Source organism: Rousettus aegyptiacus, unplaced genomic scaffold, assembly GCF_014176215.1.
Source record: "Rousettus aegyptiacus isolate mRouAeg1 unplaced genomic scaffold, mRouAeg1.p scaffold_m13_p_9, whole genome shotgun sequence".
NCBI lineage: Eukaryota > Metazoa > Chordata > Mammalia > Chiroptera > Pteropodidae > Rousettus > Rousettus aegyptiacus.
The window spans coordinates 85,582,375-85,602,408 of record NW_023416312.1 but is presented as its reverse complement, the minus strand read 5'-3'; the positions used below and the strand labels follow the sequence as shown (position 1 = coordinate 85,602,408).

General features: G+C 37.8%; 1 protein-coding gene and 1 pseudogene across 1 annotated transcript in view; one reads left to right on the top strand and one right to left on the bottom strand.

Moving 5' to 3' along the window:
* The window catches only part of GPC3 (glypican 3), a 409,732-nt gene that overhangs the window by 51,361 nt on the left and 338,337 nt on the right, over positions 1-20,034 (top strand). The window lies entirely within an intron of this gene.
* On the bottom strand, positions 17,060-17,178 carry LOC118608536 (annotated as a pseudogene).

Here is a 20,034-nt window from a genome sequence, read left to right as displayed (position 1 = left end):
TTTTTCACTTCCTATATCTTTGGCATCTTCCAAAACAAGTAAAGACTTTGTCTTTTTAATTTTTATTATTTATTTGTTCAGTTAAAAATCATTGTGTCCTTTAAAAACATTTGCATAATATCCCCATTTATCCACTACCTTATCAGCAACTGTATAGTTATGTTCTTGATTTTTTTCTTTTACTCACAGTGCTGAAGGGCATATCTTTATTCATATCTTTTCATGAACATGAAAGGCTATTCCTGGAGCAGAACCTCCTAGAAGTTTGAATGTTGGGTCCTGGGCAAGATATTTAGGTGTGGTAGGCCATCATCAAGCTCTCTACTTCCTCCCAATGTGCAGAGAGAGCTAGGATTTTCTGTAGCTCATTGGGGAAGCACATAATTGATTACTCTAAAGTACGGATCTCTAACTGTTTTGGCACCAGGAACCAGTGTTCCTATGAGAATCTAATGCCTGATGATCTGAGGTGGAGCTGAGGCAGTGATGCTAGTGCTGGGGAGCGGCTGCAAATACAGATGAAGCTTTGCTTAATCGCCAGCCACTCACTCCTGCTGTGAGATCCTGTTCCTAACAGGACTCTACTGGTCCGTGGCCCTGAGGTTGGGGATCCCTGCTTTAGAGAGCTGATCCTTAGCAGTCTGCCTAGGAAATTGTGTTCTCCTTTTTCAGTGTGCCAGAAACCAAGGAACACAACTTCCTCCTGATTCAGCCCTTTTAATTGCCTCAAGCAGAAAACCTAAATCCTGCTGTCATACTGCAGGCTTGAATTTGGAGGGCATTTTTGATTAGATGCTTCAAAAACTTTATTGTTTTTCCTTTTTCTGTCAGCCAGGCAACGACTATTTAGTGAGCACCTACTGTATGCCAGGTACTGCTGGCCACTTTCAGACATGCACATGATAGTATTCAGCTGTATTCCAAAAAAATGTAGGTCAGTCTGTCTATGGTCATGCTCACTCTATTTTTCTCTCTTAATTAAAGGCCTTATAGAAGAAATGTTTTGCTTTAGATTGAGTTATAATTATATTTAACAAATGTCCTCTTAAAGTGGATTAGTTCATTATTTTTCTTTCTTTTTTGTTCTTAGCCATATAAATCTCTATAGAAAAACATCGAATTCTGTTTTCACAGAAGGTAGGGAAATAAGTTGTTTACACATCACCATTTGACTCTCTTCACCCTGGTCCTCATTACAACCATCTCAGCCACCCAAGTGAAGTTTATTTAAACTCCCAAGCTATCCATGCAAACAAGACCCCTGCAGCTAAGGAGTTTGGAGGAAGAAAGGACTGGGATTGTCTGCTGTTTCCCTAGTCTCTCTACTGTGTTCAGAATATTTCCTTTCATGTGTTAATTCACTACCCAGAGGTTTGGCTTTAATTTTGTATTATTTTTCAGTTCTATAAATCAAGAAGATGGTTCCATAATGTCACAATATCTCAGAGTTGACAGGGCGCTTTAGAGGTCATCACATACAACCCTCCTACCTCTGTGTGAGTCCTCTGTACAACATATTCCGTGTCAGTGATCATTTGGTTTTGGAGTGAAAACCTCTTCTGATGAAGAATCCACTCCCTTAAGAAGCAGCCAATTTAATTTGTGGTCAACTTTAATTGCTAGTTCATTATGTTTTTTTGGGCCAAAATCAATCTCCTTGTAATTCTTTCATCATATTGGTTGCTCTCATGTGGATAGGCTTCTACTTGGTGATTATGCCCCTAAATTGCAGTGCCCAGAATTGCCAATACAGAGCACAGGGCAGCAATCATCTCCTATAGTCCACATATACTTTTATTGAGGCAGCCAACCTAAGACGCTTACTTTTGAGTTAGTGAGTGTTGAACTTAAAGTCAAGCAAAATTCTCAAACTGTGTCACCAGCCTTCATTGCATGTTTGGGATGTTGGTCTCATATTAATATATGACATCTTTTAAAATTTGAGCCAAAATTCTAGCCTATTGAGATCATCAGGATGTTGAAATGGGTTAACTATCCCTTCTAGCTTCATGCAATTTGTAACTTTCATTGGTGTACCATTTATGCTATTAAGTCATTGATAAAAATGCTGAGCAGAGCAGAGCAGGTTCCTCATAAGAGACTTCCTTTTAGATTGATATTAATCTATTAATTGGCACTTTTGGGCACAGCTACCAAAGCAGTGAAGGAACCAGCCAGTGGTATTCTTTACAATTCATAGCAATCTATGTTGGGCATGACTGTTCATTCTGTCCTAGGCCCTGTTGAAATCCAGAAGCAGGATGTTCACTGTAGTTCTTTGGTTTTCAGCCCAGTACTCCCATCATAAAAGGAAAAGAGGTTAGTGTGGCATGACTTGTTCTCACAAAACTATGCCTCCTTCTTGTGATTATTTCTTCCATTTCGAAATGCTCACAAATATTCTGCTGAAATCTGGCTTGGGATTGATATTAGACTGCTGAGATTATTTGTGACAACCATCTTCTTTTCCTCTTTAAGGAATATGGGAACCAGAGGGCCTTTGTTTCTGTTCACCCCTCCCCCCCCGCACGTCATACCTCTGTTGCCACAAACATTCTTTTCTTTGTCACCTTTTCTCATCCTGGTCTGAGTCACCTCCTTCCCATTCAGTCAGTTTTTCTAGGTGAGAGCTGCTTAGTGTGATAATGGGTGATAATGGGCTAACATGTTTTTGACAATGAGTAATCCATTTGCTTTCTGAGTAGGGCCTAAATTCCAACATGTGATTAGAACTGTGGTGATTTTGGGCACCATGGAAGCTTACTAATGTAGTGTGGGAGGCTTAAACCTTTTGTTTCCTCTCAAATAGGTGACTGCCGTTTAGACTTCTTGTATGGCTTTCTGCCAGTTGTGCTGGGGGAGATTTCAAGCCAAATTGATTAGTTAATTGCTTGTGGTCATCCAGCTTTTTAGCTGCCTGTGTAGTATCCCTGGAGGTAATTAGTACTTCCAGAATTGGAGGTGATTGGAGTTATTCATGGTCATGGCTTCTAGAATAGGGACAGGGGCTGCACTAGCTTGTAGTTAGAGGTGAATCATTTTTACTTTAAAATGATTACTGAGGACTGATGAGTTTCTTTAACAATTAAAAACATCCATTATGGAGGAGTTTGATATACAGTTGCCTTCTAGAATCATTTAAAGTGGCCAGTTGGGTTCTATATATTGTACGATAAACTCATAGGTAGGAAATAGCTTCAAAAATGTTGAGCATCTTTTAACAGTGACTGGAATTTCAATTGCAGTCCTGTCCCAGCATGTAGTGGAATATTTTCCAGCCAGTGTTATGCTGAAAAGTTTGGAATAAATTTTTCGCTGAAAAGGTCTTCATGTGTAAATGCCATGTAAAAACCACTGGTATCCGATAGTGATCCCCAAATTTAGAATCATCAGAACTTCAGGATGACTTCTTTCTTTTAAAAACAATGTTCCTGGGTCAGAGAGTGACCAAGCAGAGCATCTCAGGATTATGCCATTTCTCCCCCAAACCTGACATTTGTCAGTATCATCACACTGAAATTCTACCTGTGGCAGTAAAGGAAGGCCTAGAGTCATCTGCTTATTTTGATTGTTCCTTTTTATAATTAAATGGAAGCTGATGTTATCATCTTTGGGAGATCTAGCTTGAGGGTGATATGCTGTTGCAATGCAAATAAACAATGGGCCTGGGCCACTGCCGAGCCTAGGGCTGGAAAGCCATGGCCCAGCAAGCTGTTGTGTTGTAGTTGTTCCATGCTGTTCAGGGTGGTCCCCTAGTCCTTTGCCCTGCTAGCTGGAGTGTACAGCCCTCCTCTCCTCTTAGAGATTCTTCCAGTTTCCCCCCTTTTTGTCTTAGATTCCTATTCTTAACTAATTCTAGAATTCAGGTAAGGCTCCCACTGATCAGACAAACCCTATCCTCTATTTTGAACTGGGCTGGACTTGGCTGGGGTTCTTTCTACAGAGGATATGATTTAGATGATTCTCTCTGAAATTCTTGCTTTAGAGCATCTCACAAATGGGGGAGAAGTGCCTGAGATCTATTGTGTCTCATCTCTCTGATCAGAGCTTCTAGCCTGCTTTCTCTACTTCCTGTTTTCAGCAAGTTTGATTTTTACTTTCGCTTGCTTGTCTATTCTCAGCCTGTCTCCTCTCCCTGACGAAATGGGTCAGATTTTGTTTCCTAAAAGGAGATTAAATTGCTCTTTGCTGGAAAAGATAAATAATCGCTGGCATGTGTGTGTGTGTGTGTGTGTGTGTGTGTGTGCGCGCGCACGCGCGTGTTGGCAAGGAGTACATGGGTGGGGAGCGTAAGGCTTCTTTTTTGAAGTCTGTTTTTAATACTAATGGCTCTCTTAGTTCTAAGATTGAGTTCAAATCCTGGCTCTGTGTCTGTGTGACCCTGGGCAAGAGACTTAAGCTCTTAAAGCTCCAGTTTCCCTATCTTAAAAATGAATGTAGAAGAATCTATCTCTTAGAGTTGTAGTGATGACCAAGTGAATGAACCCATGTGAGCTTATGTTAATAGATTCTAAGAGGGTCAGAAGAAAAGGTGGGAAGGTGTAGGGATGATGGTACCTTTGCAGTCACCTCTTTTCACTCCCAACAATAGATAGCACTGGAGAAAGTTTTTTTTCCTCCTGAGGATCCAGTGTTTGACCCAGAGGAAATTGCACAACCCATCTATCCCCAAACTGTTTCTGTCTCATGAGAACAAGCTAGATCTTCTGAGGGGGGATCAATCAAAGAGCTGTCTTCAGCAGTGGGAAGTGTCATGAGAATAAACAGCTGCTCCCTCTACCCCACACCCCTTCCTGCTGCTAAATGACTCTGGGGAAGAGGAAACCAGTCATCAAAGGCTTCTGCCACCTGTGCACAGCTGGTAGTTCCTGAGGTCACTCCCGTAGTGAGTAGAGAGGTTTAGAAAGTATCCCCTGGGCCAAGTCACTGATATATTTATTTCCCTAAGGCCCAAGGATTTGCTGCCTCCCCCATCCTCCATGCTCAGAGCTGGGAAGCTCCTTTATAAGCTGGGACACACTAGTCTGAGATTCCCCTGGGTCTTCCACAGTGCTATTTTGGGAAGAACATTTCTCGGTATGAAGAAAAAGAGCAAGGCTAGGCTTTCTTCCTCCTTTCCCTCCAGCCTTCTTTTAAAAAGGAAGATGAGAAGGTCATTTTCTTTGAGCTACTTCCTGCCAAGTGTCATTATCCCAGGGGATCTAGGCGATTTCAGCCAGACTTCCCTTCGTCTGGCTTTAAGGTTACCAAGTCAACTGGTAGTGTACAGACTAGGCCCAAAGGTAAAGCTAGTCCTGTGTTCTAGATGGGGCAGCATGGCTGCCGACTGCTAGGGGGCAGCAGAGGGTCAGGAGCAGGTCTAGAACTGCTTAATGGCCCAATGGCAACCAGACTGACTGGCTCACAAAGGACACCAGAGGCCCCTCATAGTCAGGCGAGAAGCAGGATAGTCCCCAGCTAGGGGAGGCAGGTATATCTGAGAAGTTTTAACAGAACATGACTAAGACAAATTACAGAGGGGTCAGCTGGGTTGGTATAGAGTACAACACATCAGGGTGGGTAAGTCCAAGTTTAGTAAAAGGGAAAGGAAGGCACATAAAGATCAAGTCAGGACCAGTGCTGGCTGGGTCAGATTTCAATTCAGGGTTGGAATAGTCAGGATTCAAGAGCTAGAATTGGAATGATTCAGCTCAATCATTTGCTTTTTTATTTCACTGCACTGTTTGATATTTTTGAAAGTACATAGGATTGAGGTGACACAGGATATATTCTACTATGTACAGTTTTGAACTCTGCTCTTTTTCTTAACAATGTATACATGAATTTCCACATGCCATTAAAAGTTCACCTATGCGTAATTATTAATATGCATAATATATTTAACTAACCCTTTATTGATGTACATTTAGTTTTTCTTCCAATTTTACGCCAGTACAAATAATGCTGCAATGAACATTTGTGTAAATATATGTTTGTGCTCACTTTTGATGTTTCCTTAAGCATAGAGACCTAAAAGTAAATTTAAGGCATCAAAAAATATGAACTTTTAAAAAGGTCTTGATACTTAATGCCACATCACCCTCCAGAAGGTTTTGACCAATTTATACACCTAGGAGCAGTGCATCCTAATCCACACTACATCCTAATACACACTGAATCCTATTACTAAGAACTAACAGTCTCCTTCCCCGTGTACTTGCTCTAACTTGGCTCCCTGCTGAGAATCTCTAGGTTCAACCTGTGGTTTTATGATGGCCAAGCTGAGCCCCCTCTTCCCTCATACTTTTGCCATTTTTGTATATAATTCTTTAACATGGTAGCTGTATACTTGATATTTTGAAGAAATGATCTTTGTAAAGAAAATATCATATCGATAAGTAACTGGAGATTCTTTCTCTATAACTTTATTTCCAGGAATATTGTGAAATTTGCAGATGAATGTTTTGATTCCTTTTGATATTTATATGTACACACATGGATACTTAAATGCCACTGAAAAGATGGGATCGGGCAAACAAGTGAAAGTTACCATTTAGGGAGTCACCACCTACTGGGCTTTGGAGAACACCAACCTAGCATGGCCTGAGTTTACTAAAATGCATCATTACCTAGCACTGTGAGCTCCTCATATATAGTATGAAGCATCTCAATTAACTAGACAGGTGTCTGAAATCTGCCCATTTAACCTGAAGTAGTGCAATGGAGGCAAAGTGGCCTAGTATGTTCTTGGTGGTGCAATATTATATCTGCTCCTAGTTTACTGTGATGGATCACAGTTAAACTCAAGAATTTCACTTGATACCAGTGGTTGTAGAGGAGAGCTTCCTGACTAGCGAGCTGGCCTCCTGTTCTACCACAGGGATTGCTCTGTCAGAAAACGAGCTGCCACTGCTGGGGAGGTAGGTCTTTCCGCTTCTGTTGCCCTTCACAGTCTCAGCTCCTCTCGTATTTATAAGACTGCTTTAATAGTCTTGTCTTGTAATTACATCTGGAGACAGGAGACAGGAGACAGCGTCTTGATAGTTCAAGTCCTAACGCATTTAAATTGCTCTCCTAATGTTGTAAAAGAGTCAAATTATATATTCTGGTTTGCACTAGACAGCAATAAATGTCAAGGTGCTATCCACTCTGGTATTTAACTCCTTGATGCCATCTGTTTTGGTGTTCCTCACACGGACTATACACTAGTGTTTTCCCGTCTCCTGGCTCAAAGAGATCAAGTTGGGAGATAAATTTCACTATTCAAAATATATTAAAAGGCAGAGGCAGTTTGTAAACATTGCTTTAGAAAGCTAGGCATAACAATAAAGTCAAGGACAGGAACCTGATTCAGTAAAAACAACAACAACAACAACAACAACAAAAACCATTTCACAAGATTGTCATCTACTTTATTTTTAAAGCTGCAATAAGAAGTAATGATAAAAACGCCAATGATGCATTTCAGCCAAGTGATATGAACTCTTGCTAAACCAATTAAACTGTCAGTATACTACGGTTTCATTTTCTGTAACATACTAGGTCACCTTAGGACGCTTAGTCACTTATGACTTTTTACCACTGATGTAAAATCAATTTGGCAATTTATAATCTTATATTTCATTACAAAAGTGTATTATTATTCTGCAAGAAAGCTGTTGGAAAAACTAGAGGTTTCTGAAGCCCATTCATTCCTTTCCTGTTCATGTAGAGTCATAAAAAAATAAAACCATTCATGTTATCTGATATTTTGAGACTTATAGTAGTTTTTGATTTACATCATTTTTCAAAAAACATACAAAGTATACCATTTCTAACCCTAATGCAATTCTGAAGGTTAGATAATATTGCAGACATTAAAAAGTGGGAATTTTGACTGAAGAGCTCACTTTTTCACCTACATTTAAAAAGTTTTGAATTTGTAGGCTGTAAGTACCTTTTGCTTAAGGGCAGGCTTTTTTGGTGTCCTGTATTTGGAGTTTGGAGTTCTAGCTCTCCTCAAAGAGACTGAGTAGATGGCTATTCATATTTAATGCCATCACATTTTTCAGTTTACTTTTTAGAAATTGTGAGTTATAGATTGATAAATCAGTTGTATTTGAGAGATGGTAGGGGAGGAAGATAAAGGCTTGGAGGCTTCTACTTCTTCTTCTTCTTATTATTTAACTTTCATTTGGAAATACCTTCCTTTTTTCCTCTCTAGGACAAATAAGACCCTGCATTTGGAAAAACCAATGGCAGTACTAAAATTCAGATGACAGAGTCTCAGTTTTAGGTGCTCATTAGCATAGTAGACGACAGATCTGTTCCCATAAGATCATATAGCAAACGAGAACGTAATTAACATAGATTGTATAGTCCTTTTCGTCTGTCATGAACTCAACAAGGGCTTCCTTTAACCCTCCCTTCTGACTATTAATAACACTCGTAAATACATTCCCCACCAACTTAAATGAAATGTGTGCCTCTGGCAACTGTGGCTGCATTAACACTAGACCATTTAATTTTGAAATTTAAACTTGAGGTTCTGTTCTTTTTGGGTTTAAGTCATGGTTACAGGGTAGGTAGGAGTAATCAACTTTATTAATTTAGATTTGGTTTGTGATCAGGCATCTCTAGTTAGCACTTGATACAAGGACTGTGCGCTACTCAGGTATTTGTCTATCTCCATTCTCTCAGGCATTCTCTCATTGACATCTTTTCTACTGTGTATTCTTTCTCAGACTCCAGACTCCAGTTTGAACACATGAGAACACACCGAATGAAAAGAGAAACAGTATTAATCGAATAATTAAAATGAGAGTCACTTTGTACTTTCTATCTTGCTGAGAAAGGTATTAAAACTAGGTTTAACTGACTTTTTGTGCACCATGTATGGGAACAGGAGCTTGCACCTGCATTGTTTCACTTAAACTCACAACGACTTTGTGAGGTACATAATATTGTTTCCTACTTTAGAAATCAGGTTGTGGCTCCAAGAGATTAAGTGATTTGCCCAGGACATTAAGATAGGAAGTGGTAGAGTTTAGTTTCCAAGTCAGAACTTTGACTCTAATTCTAGTACTCTATTAGCACTCCCTAAGGGTTATTTCTTATTGTCAATATAGTGAAGTCTCGATAAGCCGGACTACATAGGGAATGGTAGTACATACCATAATAGGGGTTTAGAAGGTGGACAAATGAAGAATATTGACCTTTTTTTTAAAATTAAGAAACTTTTATTCATATAAAACATTAATTTTAGAAAATTCAAAAATACAGATTAGATAGAGAAGAAAATAATTCACTCATGATACTAAGACACAGAGATAACCACTCTTTACAGCTATATATATGGCTTATAATATACATACTATTTTATACCCTGCTTTTTAAACAACCTAACAATACCTTGTGAATATTTCCCCATACTCTTATTTCAATGGCTATGCAATATTCTGTTGTTTGAGTATACCATAATATATTTTACCAAGCCATCTTGGGTATCTTAATGAGAACCAGTCCTCTGGTTTAAGAATGCTCCCCTGATGTCACAAAATGCATGGTAATGTGCCTTGTTAAAATATTCAGAATGTGCATTTCATTATGAATAACTATGGTTGAATGTACACAGTGTTACGTACTTCTTTTCAAGCTGGTAGTTTCCTAGGATGTGGCCTCAAAGTCTGACTTCCATAGCTTCTGCTTAGATGTCCACAGGCAACATTAAAGCTCATAACTCCTGACAGAGGCAGCTAGAAGCATGGTGGCCAAATATAAGGTATAATTTAAAGGAAACAGAAACTTCCTTTTCCCTGTAAATCTTACTGGAATTGTCCTCTGGGTTGAAGTACTCAAGACTTTGGTTAAAAGGCAACTATTTCTGTTTAATTAATGTTGTGTCCATTAAATCAATTCTGTGTATCAACACAATGGAATATTATAAAGCTATTAACAACATTTTCAAAAAATATTTTGTTTTATGAAAAAATCATATGTTAAAATTTTATAAAGAATGGAATATAAAACTATGTGTGTGTGTGTGTGTGTGTGTGTGTGTAGCTTGGTAAAAAAGGACCACATGTATATGATGAAGTATCTGTCAAAACTTTTACATACACACACACACACACACAAATAGATCTTATTTGAATGAGGAATACATGAAATTATGACTTAAAACTTAAAATCTTAAAAAAGTAAAAGTTTTGATTATTTACTATGTGTTAGGCACTGAACTAGTAGCTCAGTCTTAACAACACTGGGAGTTACCATTATTATCCATTTGAGGAAATCATTTGCCCAAGGCTACAAAGATTAGATGGGGCAGATCCAGGATTTTAACTTGAGTCTTTTTCCAAAGCCTTTGTGTCATAAGATAAAGTTGAGGACAAGATACAGGGAAGTTTAGTTTTTATTTTTTCTTAACTGGTTGAAAACTAAGCAGTCAAAGCAGTATTGGGACAAGAAAATAGAAGTTGATGGCCAGGTTATAGGTAAGATATTTATGTTGGTGAAACCTGAGAGGCTCTTTGGTACCAGGGTTAGCCCAGGTGCTCTGCATCCATGGAGTTAATAATATCTAACCTCCTAGTGGTACTGTGAACATTAAATGAGACAATGTGAGTAAAGGGCACATGGTACTTGCTTGCTCAACAATGGTAGCCAGTATTGTTATTTCTTTTATTTAAGACCTCACTTGTTATAAGGATTAGAGGCTCCAAGAGGCTGGAGGCAGGACATGTTTACCCTACTGAATCCTGTCACATCTTACTAGTTTTCAAATATTCCTGACCAGTTGAAATGCCTTTTATTTGAATCTTTCAAATAAACAAGTCCTATTCAGCTTTGTGGACCCTATCTGCTTTTTCAGAAAATTACCCTGCTTTTTGGGGGGTTATTTATTTACTCACTAAAAATAGGGACTTTTGTAATTCAAGGGAAGCAGGAGGTGATTGATTTGGAGTTACTAGGCAAGTTTTTTTTTAACCCCTATAACCTGAGGAGGCTTGATTATGTTCCACTCCTTTAGGAATCTTAGTCTGGGAATTTTGAGAACAAAATCTCTGCAGGAAGGCTACCAGAGAGAGAAGATTCTTCATCAGTCTTGTACATTCTTAAATTTTTCATTCTGTTTTTTTTCCTTCTCTTCAGTCCCTAGAATTGAGTGGTATTATCTTGAAGCCATGAAGATTTAAGAAACAACCAAAGTTGGCCTCCCTTTGTTGAGCTTATGAAAGCCATATTTAGTTTTAGGAGGAATGTGTTTTTCCCTTGGGAGGCCCCTCTATACCTGCAGCGATCAGAAATTCCATATTAAAATCCCACATTTAAGTCTTTATGGCTGAAGTCTGTTCTAGCGTGTCTGGACCAAGTCCAGCTGTCAGACTGAGATATTATTGACTTTCTCTTCTCAAGTGAGTGGTTTACATCTGCTGGCTCCATTTCTTTACCACTCATTCTGAAACACCTTGTAACCTGGCTTCTGCCACTGGCTCTTTACTACAATTGCTCTCCTGCAAGTTACCAACTAACTTTTTGCTGAATTCTTTGGGGCTTATTTTTCCTTCTCCTCCTTTTATGCTTCTCTTTTCTTGGCTTGTGACACTGAATATATGTTTCCCTCCTACCTCTCTGAGCATTCCTTCTCTCCTTTGTGATGGCAGTCTTCCTCTTCTTTCCAAATGTAACTGTTCTCCAAAGAAATGTCTTTAATGCTCTCTTTTTTATCTACTCTTCATTTTCATGGCTTCCGTTGCCACCTTAAAATAATTAGTTCTCCAGTTCTGACTTCTTACCCGTGCCCCAGTCCTAAAATGCTCTCTTAGAGTCAGGCTTTGTGCTGTGAACTTTATATACATCATCTCTAATTCTCACAGCACTCTTCAAGACAGATAGTCTTAAGCCCGTTATACATAAGAGGAAACTAGCTCAAATGAGTTACATATGTTTGTATTTTTTCCATTTAGATCTCCTACCATCAACTGAAACTCAGCAGGTCCAAAAAAGAATTTCTTCTTCTCTGGCTTCAAATTCCAAACTCCTTATCACTTTAAGGCAATGTCACTCTCCCACTTTCTGTTATATCACTTGCAGGCTGAGAAAGTTGCAAGTCAGACAGGTAATTGCTTTCGAATAATGCCCTCCCTCCCCAATAAAACCAACCCCTTCAAAATCCCCCAAGCTGGACTCATTACAACCTTGTATCTCGAAAATTAAAGTTTAACTTACTCTACAGATGAGCAATTCCCAACCATTATGAGAGATAAGTTTGATAACTTTCATACACTGCGTGCCCGGAGTTAAGCATAATTCTTAGCCCTATCTGTGCTTTCTTTGGTCCTTGAGATTCACTGTTCCCAAGCAGATCCCTCCCATAGGTGGGGCCAGTTTAGGTTCTGCACAGTTCCCAGTGTACCAGTGGTAATCCTGCCCCTTTCTTCTCTCTTGAACTAGAAAGCCTATTGGAATGTGAGCGATTTAGTGATGGTATTTCTATAGTATAGAAGCAACTTTCTATTTGCTATTTTATTTAAAAATAAAATTACTTACAAATGTTGTAGTTCAGTATTAGTAACAGTTGATTCAAAACACATATTCACAGCTGATCTGGACATACTAATGTGTTGAAACAATGAGTTTGAAACCCACTTCCATAGATTAGGGAAGGCCCAAATACCCATTGGTGAAGGACCGGTCAGCTTCTCTGTGTGACATATTAACCTAGTGTATAAATTTTTAAACTTGATACTACTTAAGAATCAAAGAAGTAAGAAAGTTCACATCTTATTGAAGTTCATAACAGATCACCAGGTGACAATGTCTCATTGAGGATTCTCCACATGCCAAACCAAATGCTTTGCTTGAGCTGTTTTTACTATGCCAGTATCTCTGTGACCATTTCATTTCTTAAAAAGAAGAAATCTGCCATAGGTGCCATAATTTTCAATGGGATAAATACAGCCAAAAGTTCAGTTATAAACCATTCTTGTGAAGTCATACTTAAAAGAAAGTATTGACTCATTGAGAAATTTAGCTTATCTGTTCAGTATTTCAGTTTCTTCTATTAGTAAGGTATGGGAGCCCAGAATTGCAGTGACACCATTCTTTAATCAGGCTTGACTGGAGTGGCAGCATGGTGTCAAAAGAGAAAATTACTCTTATTAGCCTTTGGTGAATTGTCTTCTAAATAAGAAAATTAGAACATAACTTTTTTTTTTCTTAATCTGAGGAGTTGGGTATTTACTCACTGTCACAAAAAGTTGATAAAGGCTGATGTGTTTTCCCACATTTTCACCTATATCTAGTTAAACAAACATGTAATTTGTTCTATATGTCCTGCATTCATATATACTTGTCTACAGCTAATACAGTACCTAACATTTACTTGAAGTTCAGTGAAAATTTATGGAATGAATTTGTTACTTTAGCAAAACAGATTAAACTACGATGGTTAGCATAAATAAAAGTTTGGTATGGGTAAAATCTAATTTGAAAATCACTGAAATGCTTGTGTTTTATGAAAAGCTTTATTCTAAAATGTAAAATGTTAATATCTCAACAGCCAAGCCACTTTTTTTCCTTCTTGGGCTATATATAATACAGAGAGTGATTTTGACCTTTAACTTAGCACATACCAATTGGGGCAAGAACAGTGGGGAGGGGATAAAGTTGAAAAGATGGTCACATGGAAGCTTCATACCATCTGGCCACAGTGAGTCATGGAGGACTCTGCATCAGATTCATTTGGGAGGCTCGATATTTTCTTGGGCCGTCTATAATTTTTATGTCTTATAGGCAAAGAATTTGGCTTGATGCTTATTAGAGTCTGACCAGCAGCCAAGATTACCTGTACTCTCCTATGCTCTTCAGAGAGTAAAGTTATTGAACAGAAGACTAATTACAACCAGTTATTTCACAAATAGGAAATCAATTCAATTGAGAAATGGTTGTACCTATTATGTGCTCACATTTTGTGATACCTTCTGTGGAAATATGGGACATGTTCCTTGATCCAGAGATGCTTAAAGGTAAGGTAATTCCAAATGAAATAGTTAAATAACAGTACCAGTTTGTCTGAAAATCATAACTTGAGAAGAAACTATGAAGATAATTTAGTCCAAACTTTCTAGTTACAAGGAAGATGGAATCAGAATAGGAATAGAATTCCCCAAGGTCTGCCAGGCAGTTGGTAGAAGTTGGAGCTAGTACTCAAGTCTTCCAACTCTTAGATACATTTTTCATTCTCTCATATAGGTGGTTATATGACATTTTGATCAGCTATTTTGATACTGAGAACTTTTTGATGAGAACATTTTAATATGGGAGGACTTCTGCAGTAGTATCCAAAACAAACTATTAAAACATTCAGCTATATTCTAAAAATTACCAAGTAATCTGCAAAACAGACAGCCTTGCCTTATCCCTCAGTTTCACTTCATCCCTCAGCCTTGAGTATAGAGATCAGGGATGAGGTGGAAGTGGGGATTCAAGGATGGAATGAACATCATGGATGGGGCAAAGCTCAGAGAAGGGGTGAGGGATGGGATTGGGGGTCAGGCACCATCTGGCAGACAAAGCACACATCGCCAGGAGTCATGTGTTTCCCACACTTGCTCATCTTTGAAAGGCCATTAATCATTCTGGGCACATTATCTGCTCATTCTCTGAGAATTCTTTTATTTCTTTAATAGTCTATTTCTTAAAATCTCTTATTTCAAACTTTCAAGAAACAAGAATGGAGTAGGGAGGGATATTTGTGTCAAAATATAGTCCCATAGTCTCAGTTCCAGGTTTCACTGGGAATCCTTGAATCAGTGTTTGTCAGTTCTCTAATTAATATTCCATGTAAAATACTACAGAAAAGTAATATGCTTCTGCTATTTTAAAAACTGTAAAGCTTGATATAGAGTTTTGAGAGAGTAGGACTGGTAGGCTCTTTTAAGGTCTATCCTTTTTGAAAATCTAACAACTTAAAATATATTTTTTGCAGATTCTAAATATATTATTTTTTCACTTTATGAATGCAGTTTTTAATGTACAATTATTTTAAAAATTTACCTCTGAAATGTAAAGACTCTAAAGTCCAAAAGGACTGTATATTAAAAAATATTCATATTGAAGAAAGTAGAAAGTAAAAGTTCCCTGTAATCTGGGTAGGGATTGGGGAAAAAGTATCAGGGAAGTAAATGATGAAACAGCCCCTAGTAGTCTGTTTATGTCATGGCTGCATCATTATGTCCACATTAGACAAACCATGCCAGAATGTCAAATACAAATATAGGATGTCTGGTTTTTAGCAAAACATTTGAGAGTCTTCTGTACCCTGGTGCATAAGGTTGTGAAATTTGACTGCATAACTAGTAACTAGGCAAATTCACAGCTGGTTGAGCAACGGATTCAGTGTTAACCTAGAGGAAGATGTATTTAGTGAAGGGCCACAGGGCTGTTTTTGGCTCTACCTGGGCATTAATTTAATGAATACTGAGCACCTACTATGTAAAAGGTACTCTACTTAGCACTGTGAAGAATACAAAGTCCATGTCCATATCATGGGCCCTGCTTTAGAGAAGCAGATTTTTGGTCATAGTTGATCATGAAAACAGGCTTTTCACTTTGCAGATAACACAAAGCTGGGTGGCGTAGTTTAATATATAGGATGACAGAATCCAGATTTAAAATGACCTCAACTTGGAGGAACTCTAGGTCAAAACCTACAAGATGAAATTTAACAGTGATAGATGTAAAATCTTGAATTTAGTTTTAAAAAATTACATATGTACAGGATATGAGAGATGTGACTTGGCAGCAGTTTATGTAAAAAGTTCTTTGGGATTTAGTTGATCACAAGTTTAATATGAGCCAAAATGTGGTGTAGCTTATTTTTTTTTAAGCAAAACAATTTTAGGCTGTATTAGAAGCATGTGTGCTGATCAGACTACATCTGGAGTATTATGTTCAAGTATAGTCACCACATTTTGCTAACATTGACAAAGTTGAGTGTATCCAGAAGATAGTGACCAGGATGGGTCTAAAAATCATGTCACACGAACAACAGTTGAAAGAAAGAACTGGGGAGATTCAGCTTTTGCATTAGGCCTCAGCTAGACCCTTTAAGTCTCGGTTAGATTCCCTCGTTATGTACTTCCACACTCCTCTGGACAATCCTCATGTCTTCCGCAGTAGACTGGGGCTTTTTTAGAACAGGGTAGGGTGTCTGTGTTTACTGTGACATCCGTGGTGCCCAGTACTGTGCTTGATACAGGGTGGGTCCTCAGCAATGCTTAGAGAATGAGTGAATTTTCCAAGTGTAAAGGCCTTACGTACAGCTGGGGAAAGCTGATAAAGAACTGTAGTGCTCGGCATCTATAGTCTTCAAATAACAGAACAAAAAAGTACCTGAAGAGTTTTTAAATGATTCTTTTTTTTTCTCTCTCTCCTTTTGGCCTCTACTAGGACCTGACAGTAGATTTCTGCTTTAACAGAAATCTTAAAAAGCACTCTTTCCCAAAAGAACATTTTTAAAAAATGAGTTAAAGTTTAGGAGATGTAAATGAAAACAATGAGACAATATTTTTATTTTACTTGAAGATTAAGAAAGGAAAATATTTTAAAAAAATATCTACTGCCAGTGAAGATTTAGTCAAATGGACAGTCTTATACATTTTTGGCACAAGCCTTTTGGAACAGCAGTTTGACAATATGTATTATGAAGGGCTGAAAATATTCATGGTTCGATTCAATAATTCTACTTCTGGGACTTTCTCCTACGAAAGTCATCCTGAATATAGAAAGAAAAAAAAAGCCTTATGAACAGAGGTGTTTTCTGATAACAAAAATTTAGAAACAACAAAATATTTAATAACAGAGGATAAATAGTTATATAACCTGTGATATATCAATTCGATAGACTGTTATAAAGCCATTATAGTTTGTAGTTTCCGCAAGATATAAGCTGTGTATATAGTATAATACAACTGTGTGAAAACAAGTAAGCTTAAATCTGTATGGAAAAAACTCCTGGGAATTTACACTACAATATCAACAATGACTGTTTTTCAGTGTGAGATGATCTATTATTTTTGTATTTGGTATTTTTTAATGCCTACAGCACCTAGTCTTCCTAGGTGGTCTTCCATCCAAGTACTAAACAGGGCTGACCCTGCTTAGCTTCCGTGATCAGACGGGATCAGGCTTGTTCAGGGTGGCATGGCCATAGACTATATTTGGTCTTCTTTGCATTTTTAAAATTTTTCTTCAAAAAACATTTTTATATTGAAGACAATTTATAGTGTTCTCTATTATATCTAGGAATAGACCTGTAGAGTCCAGGTCTTCGACATTTGTGTGTATCACCAGTTATATCAAGGATGTTATGAAACTGAGGAAAAAACAAACCCAAATATATTCAGAGCAAAATTGATTTTAATTTTGATCTTGATTTTTTAGAAAAATTGATTAAAGTTAATTTTAATTCATTTAATTCAAAACACATATATGTAAATATATATCCTAAATACTTAGATCACGAGTATGTTAATGAACTTCACAAGTAAAAGACATACGACTCTTCCAAAGAAAAAAGGTCAGCATTCCAGATTCTTGAGAGCCAGATACCTTTTGCAAATGGGGATGAAAAAGTGCCTTGAGCGACTGGGTCCTGGAGATGAGGAAGGAAGAATAAGAGATTGATTGCTAATGGATAAGAGTGATGGCTTGCTATATACTGGAAGAACCTAGATACAGGTATTTATCTTGTTAAATCAAAATCTGTTTGAATGGATATTTAGATGTTGCTCAGATGTATGAAAGTTCAAGCTGTCAGACTTCTGTATAAATGCATCCATTATAAGTAATTTACACTACTCCATAACTCTAAACATTCAATTCAGTTCAATTTTCTTCTATCGAAATTACTGGCAGCTTTCCCAATATCTATTGTTTAATTTAACATGCAGTTTACCGTCTATAAAGAAGACTTATTCACAAGCATGTTGGACGCAAACTTCATTGTGAGCTACATATTAATGCAGCCTGTCCCCTCCTCTTCAATGATGGCAGAAATTCTTGGTCCCTGAGTCACTTGCATCACCATTTTTTTCTTCATTCCTACTTATAAAAAATACATTTTCAGAACTTAGAAAACTGTCTGTGATGTCGTGGGAGGCAGGGGTATCAGCATTTACCAGGGGTAAAGAAGAGATCTTGTTTCAATGAAAAGACGCGGAATGATTGAAGACAGTCTACGTTTAAAGAAAGTGGAATTCTTATAAATGTTTCCATTTGGTGACCCTTTGTGACTTACAGTTCTGCTTAGCATGTATATCTATGTGGAATTAATTTTCTCTTCTATTTTCAGGTATATTAAATGTTAAGGATAATGCTGACAATACTATTAAGAAGATGAATTTAATAACATCTATTTCTGTCCCTTACCCGTTTTTGTCCTTTTTCCCCCTTCCTCTCCCACTTTTTCTCCTCTTACTTTGAATATTATCTTTCATCTTTTCATGTATCACCTTGTTTCTGTCTCAAACTCTTCTTCACAACTGACCAACTCCCTTGATTTTTACCCCAAATTTCTGATAAATAAACATTGTCATACAGCATTAGATTGACATTTCTACAGAGCCAAAGCATGGAGATTGTTTGAGAATGGATCTGATTTTATTTTCTCCTTAAGATGTCCTAGGCTGGTTGATCTGACAAGAGATTTTCCAACCGATAACCTGAAGGTGTGATCTCCCTCAGATGAGCATTCTTAAATGGGGAACTGGGTAACTTGAAAGAAAGCTATGTACTTCAAAGCTCCTTTCACCTCAACCACAGTTAACTTTACAGTCACACTGGTCTGGCAAATGTTAATAGCTTGATGATTTGCCTGCAGATAACTCCATCAGAACCCATAGATTATTTCAGTGGGTAGAGATTGAAAAATTCAGAAAGAATTCTATTGGAATGATTTATGGCAGAGACAGCACGATTTTACAAATGTTTTCCCCTAGTATGGCCAAAATATGTTGGCAAATCTCAGTAGAAGATGTATTCTTTCCATTGTTCTATAACTTCCCTATGAAGTAGGGTTCTTGATTACATGATTTTCCAACCCATTATTTTTTAAATGAAATGGTTTTAAGAAAAAGTGTCTACTGATAGTTAAATATATAAAATACTGGTGCTTGATGAGGACAAGGGAAACATTTATTTTGAAAGGAGCAGATGGTACTCCGTGGGGCAAAGATGTTGTGGTAAATTTGCTTTCTTTACTTTGTGCATAAGGTCATGTACAAATGGCCAGAAAGCAAATGAAAGGTGCCCTTGAGGCCGTTTGCACTTAGATGTCAGTTTTCTTTTAGGAAAGGTTAGTTTTCTTCATTTTTGTTTTCATACAGCTGTAGGCTCCAATGTTGTTTGTTAGTTTCTCTTTTTATTGCTGCTTCTTTAGTGCTGCTTCACCAAGGACTTGGGTTTCTCTTGGAAGTATCTCAGCTTCTCCTCTATAATGGAGTTTCTTAAACTCCCTAGTGATAAACTGGACTTGAGTAACCTAAATAGCACATTTTGCCTAAGTGGCTCCTGCCTTCTTGGCGACATTTGAGTCTGCAGGGCTAGATATGTTAGAATGATTATTGATTGGGGCATATTTCCTCCTCAGTAGCTTTGTTGGTCATGGAACATCTTCCCTGTCTCTTTTTGGGTAGCCAATGACTGTCCATTTCCAAGGCTAAGACCTACCTACTCCTGTCCATCTCAAACTTGCCTCTTTCCTGTGTCTGAATTCCCAGGGCACTTACTGCCAACCTGACAGTCTTAGCACTTAATTTTATTATTCTCTAGCCAGTTATTGCATCTTTCTTTTTGCTTTCCAATAGGTTTGCAATGCTCTGAAGGGGGAGACCATATTTTACAGAACAATTCCTTTATTAACAAGATGTATGTAGTCCAGTTATACAGTTTGTGATCAGAGGAAGAGGGCTCTGGGATGTCAAAGAAAAAAATTGGCGAGGGAGATGAGGGATTGGTACTAACTTTCCAGTAAGTACTTATCGAAAATAATGTCAGATATATCAGAAAAAA